A 12,660-nucleotide genomic window follows, 5' to 3' on the forward strand; every position below is an offset into this window, starting at 1 on the left:
CAGGGACTGGGGGAGGTAGATGGAGGGACACAGATACAGGCCTGGGGCAGGGGCTGGGAGAGGGGGATGGAGGGACACGGATACAGGCCTCGGGATTGGAGACTCGCTGACAGTCTTGTCGGGGAGGCAGAAAAGCGCCCGGAGCGTAAACCCTGACGGGAGGGGGTGAGGGAGCCCCATGATGCTCCGTGCACAGCGGGAGCGGAGTGAGGGTGGAGGACAGGGACTGAGATGCCCACCCAGGGTGAGAGCCAGCGGCCCTGGAGGCTGAGCCGCTTCCAGTCCACCTGCTGCCGAGGGCCAGTCAGGCTCCAGGGCCAGGGCCAGGGCCGGCCGGGCCCTCAGCCCGCTCAGCTGTCACCTGAAGATGGGGAAGCCTGTTGCTGGGCTTTCCGGGAAAGAGGGAGGACGCGGGTTTGCGTTTCAGCACAGAAAAGGGACCGTCTCGCTCAGGGTGGCAGCGTGGCCCAGCCTTCCAGGTGTCGGCACTCGCTCAGGACGGAGGTGGCTGAACGCTGTCGTCATTGAGGGTCTTCTAATACAGCGGTTCTCAACCTTCTGGCCCTTTAATACAGCTCTTCATGTGGTGACCCAACCATAACATTATTCTCGTTGCTACTTCATAACTGGAATGTTGCTACTGTGATGAATCGTCATGTAAATATCTGATATGCAGGATGGTCTTAGGCGACCCCTGTGAAAGGGTCGTTCGACCGCCAAAGGGGTCGCGACCCACAGGTTGAGAACCGCTGTTCTAATATGAAGCTCTGCTCCGGGCACCCTCCCTGCGGTGGTTCAGTGCTGACCCACGGGCCCTGGTCTGGCCTCGTGGGTGCAGGTGGCGGCCCCTGGTCTGGGTGCAGGTGGCGGCCCTGGGTACCCTCCCTGCGGTGGTTCAGTGCTGACCCCCGGGCCCTGGTCTGGCCTCGTGGGTGCAGGTGGCGGGCCCTGGTCTGGCCTCTGGGTGCAGGTGGCGGCCCCTGGTCTGGCCTCTGGGCGCAGGTGGCGGCTCCGTCCCGGTCCCTCCCTGGCTGTTGTGTGATGGAGGACATGCTCCCAGGGCCCTTGTCCGTTCCCCGCCCCTGGGGGCCCTTAAAGGAAAAGTGAACCAGTGCCAACGCAGGGCTCCGACTGGTAAAAAGCACCATAAAAAGGCCGGTGAAGCGCCCGGCAAAGGGGAGCGTTTACTACACGGAGGTGCTTTGTGGGGTCCCCCCCGCCCCCCGGAGGCTCTGCAGGCTGCTCAGCAGGCCTTGCCCAGGCACCAGGGCCTCCCGGAGCCACTGGCCGCTGGGGAGTGACGTGACAGGCTGGAGGCAACACCAGTGACATAGGAGCCAAAGGGAAGCCAAGGACAGGCAGCAGGAAGGCAAGGCAGGGGGTGCGCGCTGAGGCAGCGCAGTCTCGGGGGGCGTGGGGAGCACAGCCCCCTGAGCTCTCACCCGATGGCCGTGGTGTAGGCGGGTCACTCAGCTTCGCGTTGGCAAGTGGACGTGGGAATCCTGCCCTGTGGTTAGCAAGCGCTCGGTGACTGGTGACTCTTAAAAGCCATTTCTATCGTGAGAGATTGTTGACAGGCGAGGAAAAGTAGAGGGATTATAAACAACTTACAACGGAGCCCCCGTTTTCTCTTTTAAAGCTAAGACAGAGGACCCCCAAATTCGCAACATTTTTATAAACGCAGGCGAAGGAATGGACATATGTAAAGACATCAGTAGGAAATCCCACGTCTATGGGAGGAATAAAATAATGATCAAAAGGCAAAGAATAAAAACTGAAGTTTAGAGAAAAATACGTATTAAATTCTAAGCCTCCCTCTTGGAGCCCGTGTGTCACTCACTAAATATGAAAATAAAATTATATCCTCAAGCTCTTATACGCTCCTCAGTTGTATCATGAAGAGGATCATTTATACTCTATATGAATGTTGAAAGGATTAATTTTGGGCTAATGAGTAGATTTTAAACAGAAAAAGTTGAAATGACATAAGTATTCATGTCTTCAGTGTTCAATAAAAGTATCCATGTCATTAAAAAATATACAATGCGATTTTTTTCTGATTATCAACAATGGAATTGATCTCATTATTTATAATTTTCATTAGAATGTTGTGATACCAGTAAACCCCCAAATTTCTAAATGTCTTTGAATAAGCAAATATCTTAATGATCTGGAATCCACAGCGAGGATCTTTTAAGCATCTATCATTAAAAGCAATGCATATGAGCAGATTATAAATGACAGGGTTTTGTTTTTTTCAATAAATAGTTTTTTAAACAGGCTCATGGCCACTTGACAACCAGGAAAGATCTTATCCAGATGCAATAAAGAACGTGGAACTTTCCGGCAATGTCTTGCCTCAGACAGTGGTGCACTGTTCGATGCTGATGCGAGAGAGATTACGTCATTCTCTTCACTCTCTGCCTGCTCGACAGATAAAATGCTGTTCAACTGATAGAAATCACCAGATAGTTGACATGTTCGTCTGACTTGCAACCCACTTGTTCAGAGATGAGGTCAGTCAAGAGTATGTGCACTATGAAGTATGAACGGAAATTAGATTATTAGCCTCCAACGTGTTGCTTGGTGTCGGGGCTACACGTCTCATCCCTGAAGCATGCCTCCCTCCGGCATGCCAGCGGCTAACACAGATGGTTGGGGAGGGGAGAAGCGCACCCCCCTTTTGCCTTTCTGTAGTTCTCACGGGCTGGACTGGTAATAAAGTAATAAAATTAACACAAGCCTAGATTAACAGGAGGAAAGACAGTTTAATAATGTGCACGCGGGAGAATAACCGTATAGGATGCTCAGATCATATAACATGCGGCTCAAAGAAATGGGAGAATTGGTCACCTCTGAAAACTTTTTAGACAAGTAAGCGATACATTGGGGAGAAATTGACAGGACAGAGAAAGCCGGTGCTTACTGGACAGGAATCGAGGCCAGGTTTATGGGTGCCCTTCAGGGAGGAGTTTAAGCAAAGAGGCCATCAGCTCTGACTGCAGAGACTGACAAGGGAGGGAAGGTGCCCTCCGGCACAGGCTGCTGGTCAAGTGCCTTGAATTCAAAGGCATCGGCCTGCCGTTGTGGGATGTTTGGGGGTGGCCTGTCGTGAGCCCCAGCACTGTAACCTGTGACTGTGCACCCTCCGTGTACACAATCCCGTCTAATCCCCATACCGTCTTGTCGGCTGGAGAGAGTGAGCCGCCTGCCCCAGGAAGCACAGTTAGTGACAATGGCAACAGTCCCAGGTCTCTCCCGTGCCCACTCATTCAACCGGCATTTATGGAGCACCTACTGTGTGCTGGTCACTGGTGACCCAGCCTAGAACACAAGCAAAGTTCTCATTTCTCACCGACTTGGCATTCAGGTGGGAGTGACAGACACTCAAACTAACCAAAGTATCGATAGAACAGACGGAAGTGCCCGGCGGGTGTGGCTCAGTGGCTGAGCATCGACCTATGAACCAGGAGGTCAGGGTTCGATTCCCGGTCAGGGCACGTGCCCATGTACAGGCTCGATCCCCAGTGTGGGGCGTGCAGGAGGCCGCCGATCCATGATTGATGTTTCTCTCTCTCTCTCCCGTTCCCTCCCTCTCTGAAATCAATAAAAATTAAAAATAAAAAGACTGAAGGACTGGGTGGCGCCTCCCCCCTGACCTGCAGCCTCCTCCTGGTCAGTGGGCCCCCCACGCGATCGCTGTGCCCGTGAGCCCGGTGAGGCTCGGTGGGACCCTCAGCAGCTGGAGCCGGGACCGGCCCCTCTGCTCTTCGGACCAAGTGGCCGCTTTGGGATGCGCTCCTGGGCCGCAGCGTGTCCTGATGAAAAGGTTGGGGAGGGTGAGTAAGGAGAGAAGGGCGTTGGCTCCGTTCCTTCCCTAGGGACTCGGAGTGGCTGACACCTGAGCCCTCACCTGGGCAGGCGGGCGAGGTCCTGGGAAGAGATGGAGTCGCAGGGCCTGGCCCAGAGCTGGACTGGCCTTTGTTCCAGGCTCCGAGTCTTTCTGGTCTCCTCAGTGCTGGGTGTTGTGTCACCGGCAGACGTGGTTCATTGATTCTCGGCCTGATGCTGCCCGAGGGAGCGGTACCGAGGTCTCCCCCACAACACGCCCCCTGAAGAGGCCAGGAAGGTGTTGGTGGAATCCAAAGAAAATATTAACAAAGGGGGCACTTGTTTGTGAAACGCTCAGTCCGTGTTTGTGATGCTGAAGAAGCGAGATTAGCAGTGAGAGTGCGCGGCTGAGTCCCCGTGAAAGCGAGTCCTGACCTCCCTGGGGCTGGGGGCGAAGTCACCGACACCCCTCACCAGCCCCTCCCAGTCGGAGCTGCCCCAGGGGCCCCCGGGGAGACCTGGAGAGCCCCTCTGCCCTAAACTCCTGGCAAAAATGTCTGCAGATCAGCTTTTGACAAATCAAATATTTGTAAACGAGGTGGCAGCGTTTACACGGAGGGAGATTCTGTGTTTAGAGCCCTGTTTGTCCTTGATACGCTATCAGCGCAGCCTGTTTAAACTTAACACACTTGGTATGCTTGCAGGGTCTGCTGCCATTTCTATTGGAATGTCTGTGTTTTAAGGATGCGTGTATGTTTGTATATATGTGACCATATGTATATGCATTTATGTGTGTGTGTGTGTGTGTGTGTGTGTATACACCACCATATCTTTTACAATAGTTGACTCACTGTGATGTATAAAGTAATGAATCTGACTCAATGTATTTCAACCTGTGCTTGAAACTTTCTAATTGATTTCGGGCTGTTTTATCTTTTCTAAAAATAATTTTTGAATTTTTTTCCATTAGAGTTGCCCCACACATCTTAGTTTCAGGTGTACAGCGTTGTGAGCAGACGTTGAAACAGCTTGCAAAGGGATTCTGTTTCGTCTTTTATCTCCATAAGCAGAATCGCCCTTCAGAAACGCACGGCGGAGTGTTCTTGAGAGCAAGACTGTGTTTGTGACTTTTATTCATTCTTTCTTTTCCGAAAGTCCATTCTTGGGACGTTGCCCCTTTTGCCGCTGCTTTGCTGCCAGTGCCTGGGAGAGAATACAAATATTTTATAATAACTTTCTAAAAATATGTTTATTGATTTCAGAGAGGCAGGGAGAGAGAGATTGAAACATCAGTGATGAGAGAGAATCATTGACCAGCTGCCTCCTGCACGCCCCACACTGGAGATCAAGCCCGCAACCAGGGCATGTGCCGTTGACCAGAATCGACCCCGGGACCTTCCAGTCCGCAGGGCGACGACGCTCTATCCACTGAGCCAAACCGGCCAGGGCTATAATAATATTTTAAGGTTGACTTATCGTCTTTGCCTGCTTAGCCCTGAGCATAAAGGCTCTAAGTATTTAGCCTTCATTTAAAAAAATGAAAACAAATGTTTTAGATGTCAAGGTTAGAAATGAAATCTCCAATAGCCCATATGGGGGAGGGGGGAGCCACTTTGCTTAAATCTTTGTTGCACACCTACTGTGTGCCTGGCACGGTGCTGAGCCCTGAAGGGTCGGATGATGAAGACTAAGCCACGTTCTCCACTGTGTCCCAACTTACTGTGTTCTCTTGTGCTGATTCCCAGCGCAGTGGGAGTCACACCTACGCCCACATAGGTCACCAGCCTCGTTAAACGCAGTGATGGTAGCAGGGCCCTCCTAGAGCAGGTGTGGGTCCGCCTGGCAGTGTGCCCTCCGGGGCTGGGGGCAGGGTTAGGATGGGCTCGCCTAGGGTCAGCAGGCCTGGACGTCAGCCCCTCTGTGCTTCAGGTCCAGGCCAGCATTCCTCACCTCCCTCCCGCAAGCCCACTCGGGCTTCTTTCCTTTCTCCTCCCCCGGAACCCTCGCTCCTCCTCCCTCTCTCCTTGGCTCACCCTCCAGCCCCACCACCGCCAAGAGAAACCCTTCAGGGAGGTGCACACTGAGGCCACAGCGTCACCCAGCAGGAGTATTTGCTCACATTACAGGATCAGCACGTGCTGTGGGGTTTCTCGGGGAAGGAGCCGGCTTCAGGGGGTTGGTGTTGTACTGACTGTTGGGTTCAGGGAAGAGTTCCTTCGACGTGTCCGTCTGGCTCTGCCGTCAGCCGTCTGCCTTGGTTCTGTGGTGACTTGGCCTCTTCTCGCTCTCCTGTGTGAATTGTATGCGTGTGAGGACACAGCCTACAGCAGTGGTTCTCAACCTTCTGGCCCTGTAAATACATATCCTCATGTGGTGACCCAACCATAAAGTTATTTTCGTTGCTACTTCATAACCGTAATGCTGCTACTGTGATGAATCGTCATGTAAATATCTGATGTGCAGGATGGTCTTAGGCGACCCCTGTGAAAGGGTCGTTCGACCGCCAAAGGGGCCGCGACCCCCAGGTTGAGAACCGCTGGCCTACCTGCATGAGAAGTAGCAGCGATGTCACTCGCCGCTCCACTTGCCTGAGATTTGATAGTGGGCTCCGGCGCCGGTGACTGTCCCAGCTTTGCCCCTGAAGCCCGTGCTCACGGCGGAGCAACGCTGTGTGGGAACTGCCGTGGGTGCTGGTTTAAGCACAACCTCCGTGGGCTCATTTTCTTAGAAACTTGAAAAATACGTCCGCCGCGCGAGGGCAGGGACAGCCGGGGAGGGAAGGAGCCCGCCTGTCTGCCTCCTCAGCCCCTGCTCCTCCCGCTGCTTCTCCTCCTGGGGCCCCGGCTTTGTTCTCACCTCAAGGCCTGCGGGTGCCCCTCTGAGAGGCGTAGATGGAGGGTAGTGCGGGTGCGGAGAGAGACGGAAAGAGCGTGGCTCTTCCAGAACGTCCCAGAGCAGAGGCTGTCCGATCAGTAGGCAGACACCGCGTGTTGAATGTTCCAGAAGAGAGGGCCAGGGAGGAGGGGAGACCCTGCTGGGCCCGCCAGGCCTCACCTCCTGGCGTGGGCACTGGGGGGCCTTTCGCAGAGGAGGGCGGGGGCGGCAAGCCTTTTTTTTTTCTTTAAACGTTCTCTCCCGTGGAGATGTGGCCCAGGTTGCAGAGCAGCTGCAGCGGTTCTCAACCTGTGGGTCGCGACCCCTTTGGGGGTCGAACGACCCTTTCACAGGGGTCGCCTAAGACCATCCTGCACATCAGGTATTTACATGACGATTCATCACAGTAGCAACATTACAGTTATGAAGTAGCAACGAAAATAATTTTATGGTTGGGTCACCACATGAGGATCTGTATTTAAAGGGCCAGAAGGCTGAGAACCACTGCTCTAAGTGTTCCCTGCTCCCCTTTAAGCATTTCACCAGAAGCTCTGCCTCCAGACCTCCGACCTCCGTGGGGGACGGAGGCGAGGGCAGAGGCCCCTGACCTGGGCCTCCCCTGGAAGGAGACTGGTGCCCCTTTCTGCCCCCGGGGCCCAGGAGGGGACGCTGTGGCTTCTGTGGATGATCAGCCACGTTCCAGACCACAGGACTTCAGGGCCTAACCAAGACAGACACAGGAAGGCGGTTCGGGGTGAAAGCAGGAGGGTTCAGGGCTCTGCTGTTTACTCATCTCCACTTTATACAGAAAACAGGTGCTTTCAAGCAGGGGTGGGGAACCTTCCTGCCAAGGGCCATGTCATTCCAGGCCACACAACATTATCCACTTAGAAGCCAGCTGCTCTGTGGGTCAGACATTTAACCAGCTCCCCCTGATGCCTTGGCAGGGCCAGACCACAGACCTTCAGGGCCTGATGGGGCCCAGGGGCCGGAGGTTCCCCACCCTGTGAGCAGTGAGGCCAGGCCTTTTGTTCGAGGAGGAGCAAATGTTGTGGCTCCAACAAACAGCTCTGAAGGGCTGGTGTGGTTGGTGCCTTTGGATATTTTTAAATTTGAAAACTGTTTTCTAGTTTAACACAGGAACGTGCTACCGTTTAAAAATATGCCATAAAAACAACCCTGCCTCCGTCTCTCAGTCCCCTCTCCCTCCCCGGAGACAGCCCCTGCTTCCTCCTGAATTCCTACGACTCAGACGTCAGTGTGCGGCTTCGGGCGTCGCGTGCACCCATCTGGGTTCTGAGAGGCGGTTTTCTTAGGTGTCGGGGTGCATGGCGGTTGTTCAAAGGTCTGGGAAGAGTCAGACCGGGGGGGAGAGGGTGGGAGGTGCCGCGGGACATGGAGTCCCGACCGGGAGTGAGCTTGGGACTCGAGTACGTCGTGGAAACCACGGCCCAGGAACACGTAAAGCCACACCCCGGTTACACTGAGCTCGCTCTGCCTGCAGAGGCAGGGCTGCTGGGAATGGGACGGCACCTGGAGTTCTCGCTGTGTCCACTCGGGCTCTTCTGGTCCCTTCACATTCTCACCGAAGCCTGGAGCCTGTGGCTCCTTCACTGGCCCCGCAGGCAGTGTGGTCCACCTGGCGGTGGGCTGCGGTCCCCGGCCACAGGTGAGGTTCAGCATCCATCCGGTTGTCAGGTGAGCACCTCGCCCCCAGGCGGGGAGAGGGGTCACCGGGCATTGGTCACCTCGCCCCCAGGCGGGGAGAGGGGTCACCGGGCATTGGTCACCTCGCCCCCAGGCGGGGAGAGGGGTCACCGGGCATTGGTCACCTCGCCCCCAGGCGGGGAGAGGGGTCACCGGGCATTGGTCACCTCGCCCCCAGGCAGGGAGAGGGGTCACCCTGGGCATTGGCCACCTCACCCCCAGGCGGGGAGAGGGGTCACCCTGGGCATTGGCCATCTCGCCCCCAGGCGGGGAGAGGGGACACCCTGGGCATTGGCCACCTCACCCCCAGGCGGGGAGAGGCGTCACCGGGCATTGGTCACCTCGCCCCCAGGCGGGGAGAGGGGTCACCGGGCATTGGCGTTGGCATTAGAAGCCACTCTGGATACAGTGGGGAAGCTCCTGAGCTGGCACCCCTCCCCGCCCTGTGGGCAGGGCCCCTCTGCAGCCCCCAGCCCCTGCCCCGACCCTGCCCACACCCTACCTCTCGGCTCGGCCTCGGTGCGCACCTCACACGGGCGCGGGCGGTGGTTCCAGCCGTGCTCTTAGCTGGGCGGCCAGTGAGGGAGCTCGGACCGCAGCCCAGGGGGCTCTGAGTGGTGCCGGCCCGAGTCCAGCCTGACACCTCAGCCCCGGGCCGCAGACTGTGTTCCCGCGGCCGGACGCTCTTCTGAAAGGAGCACAGTGTCCGCAGGGGCCCGGGGCCCGCCGCTGTGTCTCCAGACGGAGTCGCTGTGTCCCATAACAGTAGGATGTCCACGGGGCCGTAGCTTTAGTTCTTCAGACAGTAACATCCTGTCGTGTGGACTGCGCGTGCATGCTCCTTACAGCAGCCCTTTGAGAGAGTAAAACATGGGTTATTATCCGCATATAAATCATAGATGCAGAAACCGGGTCTCCTGCACACCCCCTCCTGGGGATCCAGTCCCTAACCGGGGCACCGAGCCTGTCCCCGGGCATGAGCCCTGACCGGAGGGATCCGGGAACTGGTGCGTGGATCGACGCTGGGACACTAAGCCCCCTTTTCATCAGGGCGCCAGCCATGCTGGCCGAGGGCCCCCTGCTCCGGTGTGGCCTCCTCTCGACCACATCCCAGGACCCTATCCCCATTACGGTCACAGTCTGAGGTGTGGGGGCCAGGACTTTAACGGATGGGTATTTGGGGGACGCAGTTCACCCCACGACTGCAATACAGTGGGTCGGTCCCAGTGAGAACATGCGAGAGAAAAGATGTGGCCGTACACACAGCGGTGACATTTTGTGCTTGCTTGGTTTTTTCTTAGAACGACTTGATTTTCAATCGTCTACGCAACAAAACGCAGCCATTGTGAGTGTGCAGTTTAGCGAGTTTTGACACATCTGTGTACCTGTGTAACCGTCGCCCGCTCCAGAGGTAGATCCTCCCATCTCTCCCAGCTTCCCCGTCCCTCCCACCCCACGCCCAGCCCAGGCCACCTGTCACTGTGGATCAGGGTGCGTGTATCTCCTGCAGCATCTCATACGCGTGAAATTACAGTGTCTGCATCTGGCATTTTTGCTTGTGTCTGCTTCTAAAGCGAGGCGTTAACCCACGGGAATCTAGTGCAGAAGTTTTTAGGAACTATACGCCCAGCCCTTAGAATTACGTAGTTCGACGGAGCATAATTTTGTCAGGTCTTTTAAAACATTCTTATGATTTCCTTCTATGCCGTGGTCCTGTATTAGACACCTCCTACCCCCATTAAATCCGCAGACGGGCCGTCTTCTGAGCAGTTACTTTAGCTTTGGTGGGGCTTCTAGTTCTGATTTGTCCTCTTTTCCTCATCCCGTACCCTTCACGTCACTCTTGAAATGTGTGTGATGAAGGTCCGTTTGCGTGTTGTGTTGACATTCGCCTCAAACTAAACCTCCAGATCATCTTCGTCTCGATCTTGAAGAGGGAGTCATGTCGGCGTCCGTGGCGATGAAAACGCAAGACTTACACCCGATGGCCTTTCCGGGTCCCCGAGGTCTTTGTTGTGGATTCTTAGCAAATGCTACTCGCCGTCAATAATTCAGGGGCTATCGTCTGACTCCCATTCAGTGCTGCAGGGTGGCCCGGGCTCCGGTGCCCTCTGGGGAGGTGGCGGGGAGAAGTCGCCAGGCACATGGGTGCCTTGGAGCAGAGACCGCCTGCGGCCCAGCTGTGGGCTCCGAGCAGCCCCCGAGTCGCCCGGAGCCTCCGTTTCTTTTGGGAAACATCACGGATCAGCTCTTCTCCTTGATGCATTTGCTGTTCCTCATCACAGTATTAACACGCAGATTCCCTTACGGAGCTGCTAGCGCGGGTCTGACCCTGTGTCCCCGGACGGACGAGCAGTCGTTTAGTTACGTGCACTGTGGGACGTGACCTTGAGGACGCACTCATGCTGATTAGAAAGGTGCGGTGAGCAGGCCGCTGCTGGCGCTGCCCCGTTAGGACGGAGTGGCGTTGGTTTTGATCTTCCCTACACGTTATTCAACTAAGAGTGACACATGGCAGTTGGCACCAAAGATAAAGACTTCCCCCTCGAACAGCCCCATCTCGCTCCACAGTGGTGACTTTCACATTGAAAGTCTGCTGGTTTCTTACCTCATCCCGTCTCCTCCTTTATGACCATCCAACTAGATTCTATCAGCACACCCAAGGGTGGCTTTCGAGGGAGAAGGAGTCACCACTGATGAAGCTGGTTAACGTTTTAATTTCCGTACAACAACTACAGGGACCTGGATAGTGCAGCCGTGGGCAAACTACGGCCCGCGGGCCGGATCCGGCCCGTTTGAAATGAATAAAACTAAAAAAAAAAAAGACCGTACCCTTTTATGTAATGATGTTTACTTTGAATTTATATTCGTTCACACCACCCAAGGGTGGCTTTCGAGGGAGAAGGAGTCAGCACTGATGAAGCTGGCTAACGTTTTAATTTCCGTACGCCAACTACAGGGACTGGATAGTGAGTACATTTGTGGCAGGTGAAGGGATCCCAGTGATGGAATTGATTCTGAGTCTTCGTTTATATAAACAGTCGAGTGAATATTCAGACTCAGATCATCTCCAAATGGCGATAAACAGCCCAGAAAGTCAGGTGCCGTTATTACGAACTTCATTGGCTCTCCTTTCAGGTCAGGGTGCCCGTCGGAGGCCCGGCCCTTTTCACATGGAAAGATTTAGATGTCTTTGTGTTCCAACAGAAGGCTTGTCCGTGAAATACTGGACTGGCTTAGAAGCAAGGCATTGCTATTTGAGCATCCCTCCTACCAGAGTTCCCCTCCGGCACTGTGTCCTACGTCAGACCTGCAGGAAGGAGGGCGCGCATCCTTCTGACGGCACCTCCATCCACGAGGGAGGTCTGTGAGCAGGGGCCAGCCCATCGTTAGAGGGAGGAGTTCCTGAAGTTCTGTTAAAAACACTGCTTGTGCCTGGCTAGCATGCCTTAGTGGTTGAGCATCGACCTATGAACCAGGAGGTCACAGTTTGATTCCTGGTCAGGGCACATGCCTGGGTTGCAGGCTCCTTCCCCAGTGTGAGGCGTGCAGGAGGCAGCTGATCAATGAATGTCTCTCATCACTGATGTTTCTATCCCCCTCTCCCTCTCCCTTCCTCTTTGAAATCAGTAAAAATATATTTTTAAAAAAACACACACAAAATACCACTTGTAAGACTTAACATAGTTGTGAAAGTTTGGCAAATTATTCACTGTCTTCATTGAGATGGAAGATGTACAATGTAAACAGATTTGAGAATAAAGTACAAGCAGGAAAAATGTATTTACTGCTTATTATTTTCGGTGATTAGTAATAGCAGAAGTTTATGGATACACACGTATATCAGATAACGTGTGTCATCTTTTCTCAGCGGTAAAGGTAATACTTCAAAGTTGAAGTTGCTGGGTACAGTCATCATCCCTCAGTATCCGTGGGGGATTGGTTCCGGGACACCCCCTCTCCCATGGGTGCCAAAACCTGTGGGTGCGCAAGGACCTATGTGAAACGGTGTATATCAGCGCACACAGTCGGCCCTCCACATCTGCGGACTCCCCACCGTGGGCTGAGAAGAATGTTTTCGATCCACAGCTGGTTGAACGTGGGGATGCGAAGCCCGCGGACAGGGGAGCAGCTGTGTTTGTCCAGCGCCGCGTATCACGCAGCGTAACATAGGCCGGGACCTCACGCTCGCTCAGAACCTGGGAGACAGGGAACCGGGAAATGAGAGCGGCTGGCAGGGCGGCTAGA

The 12,660-nt window shown here is 54.8% G+C and overlaps 1 protein-coding gene and 1 long non-coding RNA gene across 5 annotated transcripts in view; one reads left to right on the forward strand and one right to left on the reverse strand.

The window, feature by feature from the left end:
- KCTD1 (potassium channel tetramerization domain containing 1) overlaps positions 1-12,660 on the forward strand; it is a 64,380-nt gene that overhangs the window by 11,291 nt on the left and 40,429 nt on the right. The gene's annotated exons all lie outside the window — the stretch shown is intronic.
- Positions 3,719-6,989, reverse strand: LOC102260544. 2 transcript variants are annotated; one of them, XR_001362559.1, is made up of 4 exons: positions 6,377-6,989; positions 5,951-6,120; positions 5,468-5,718; positions 3,719-5,034 (listed from the first exon to the last, which is right to left on the reverse strand). It is a non-coding gene; the product is annotated as an uncharacterized LOC102260544 (long non-coding RNA). The 2 variants fall into 2 exon arrangements; XR_001362560.1 differs by lacking the exon at positions 6,377-6,989 and having other exon boundaries at positions 5,472-5,718; positions 5,951-6,192.

The sequence above is a fragment of the Myotis brandtii genome, unplaced genomic scaffold (genome assembly GCF_000412655.1).
Source record: "Myotis brandtii unplaced genomic scaffold, ASM41265v1 scaffold107, whole genome shotgun sequence".
Classification (NCBI taxonomy): Eukaryota; Metazoa; Chordata; class Mammalia; order Chiroptera; family Vespertilionidae; genus Myotis; species Myotis brandtii.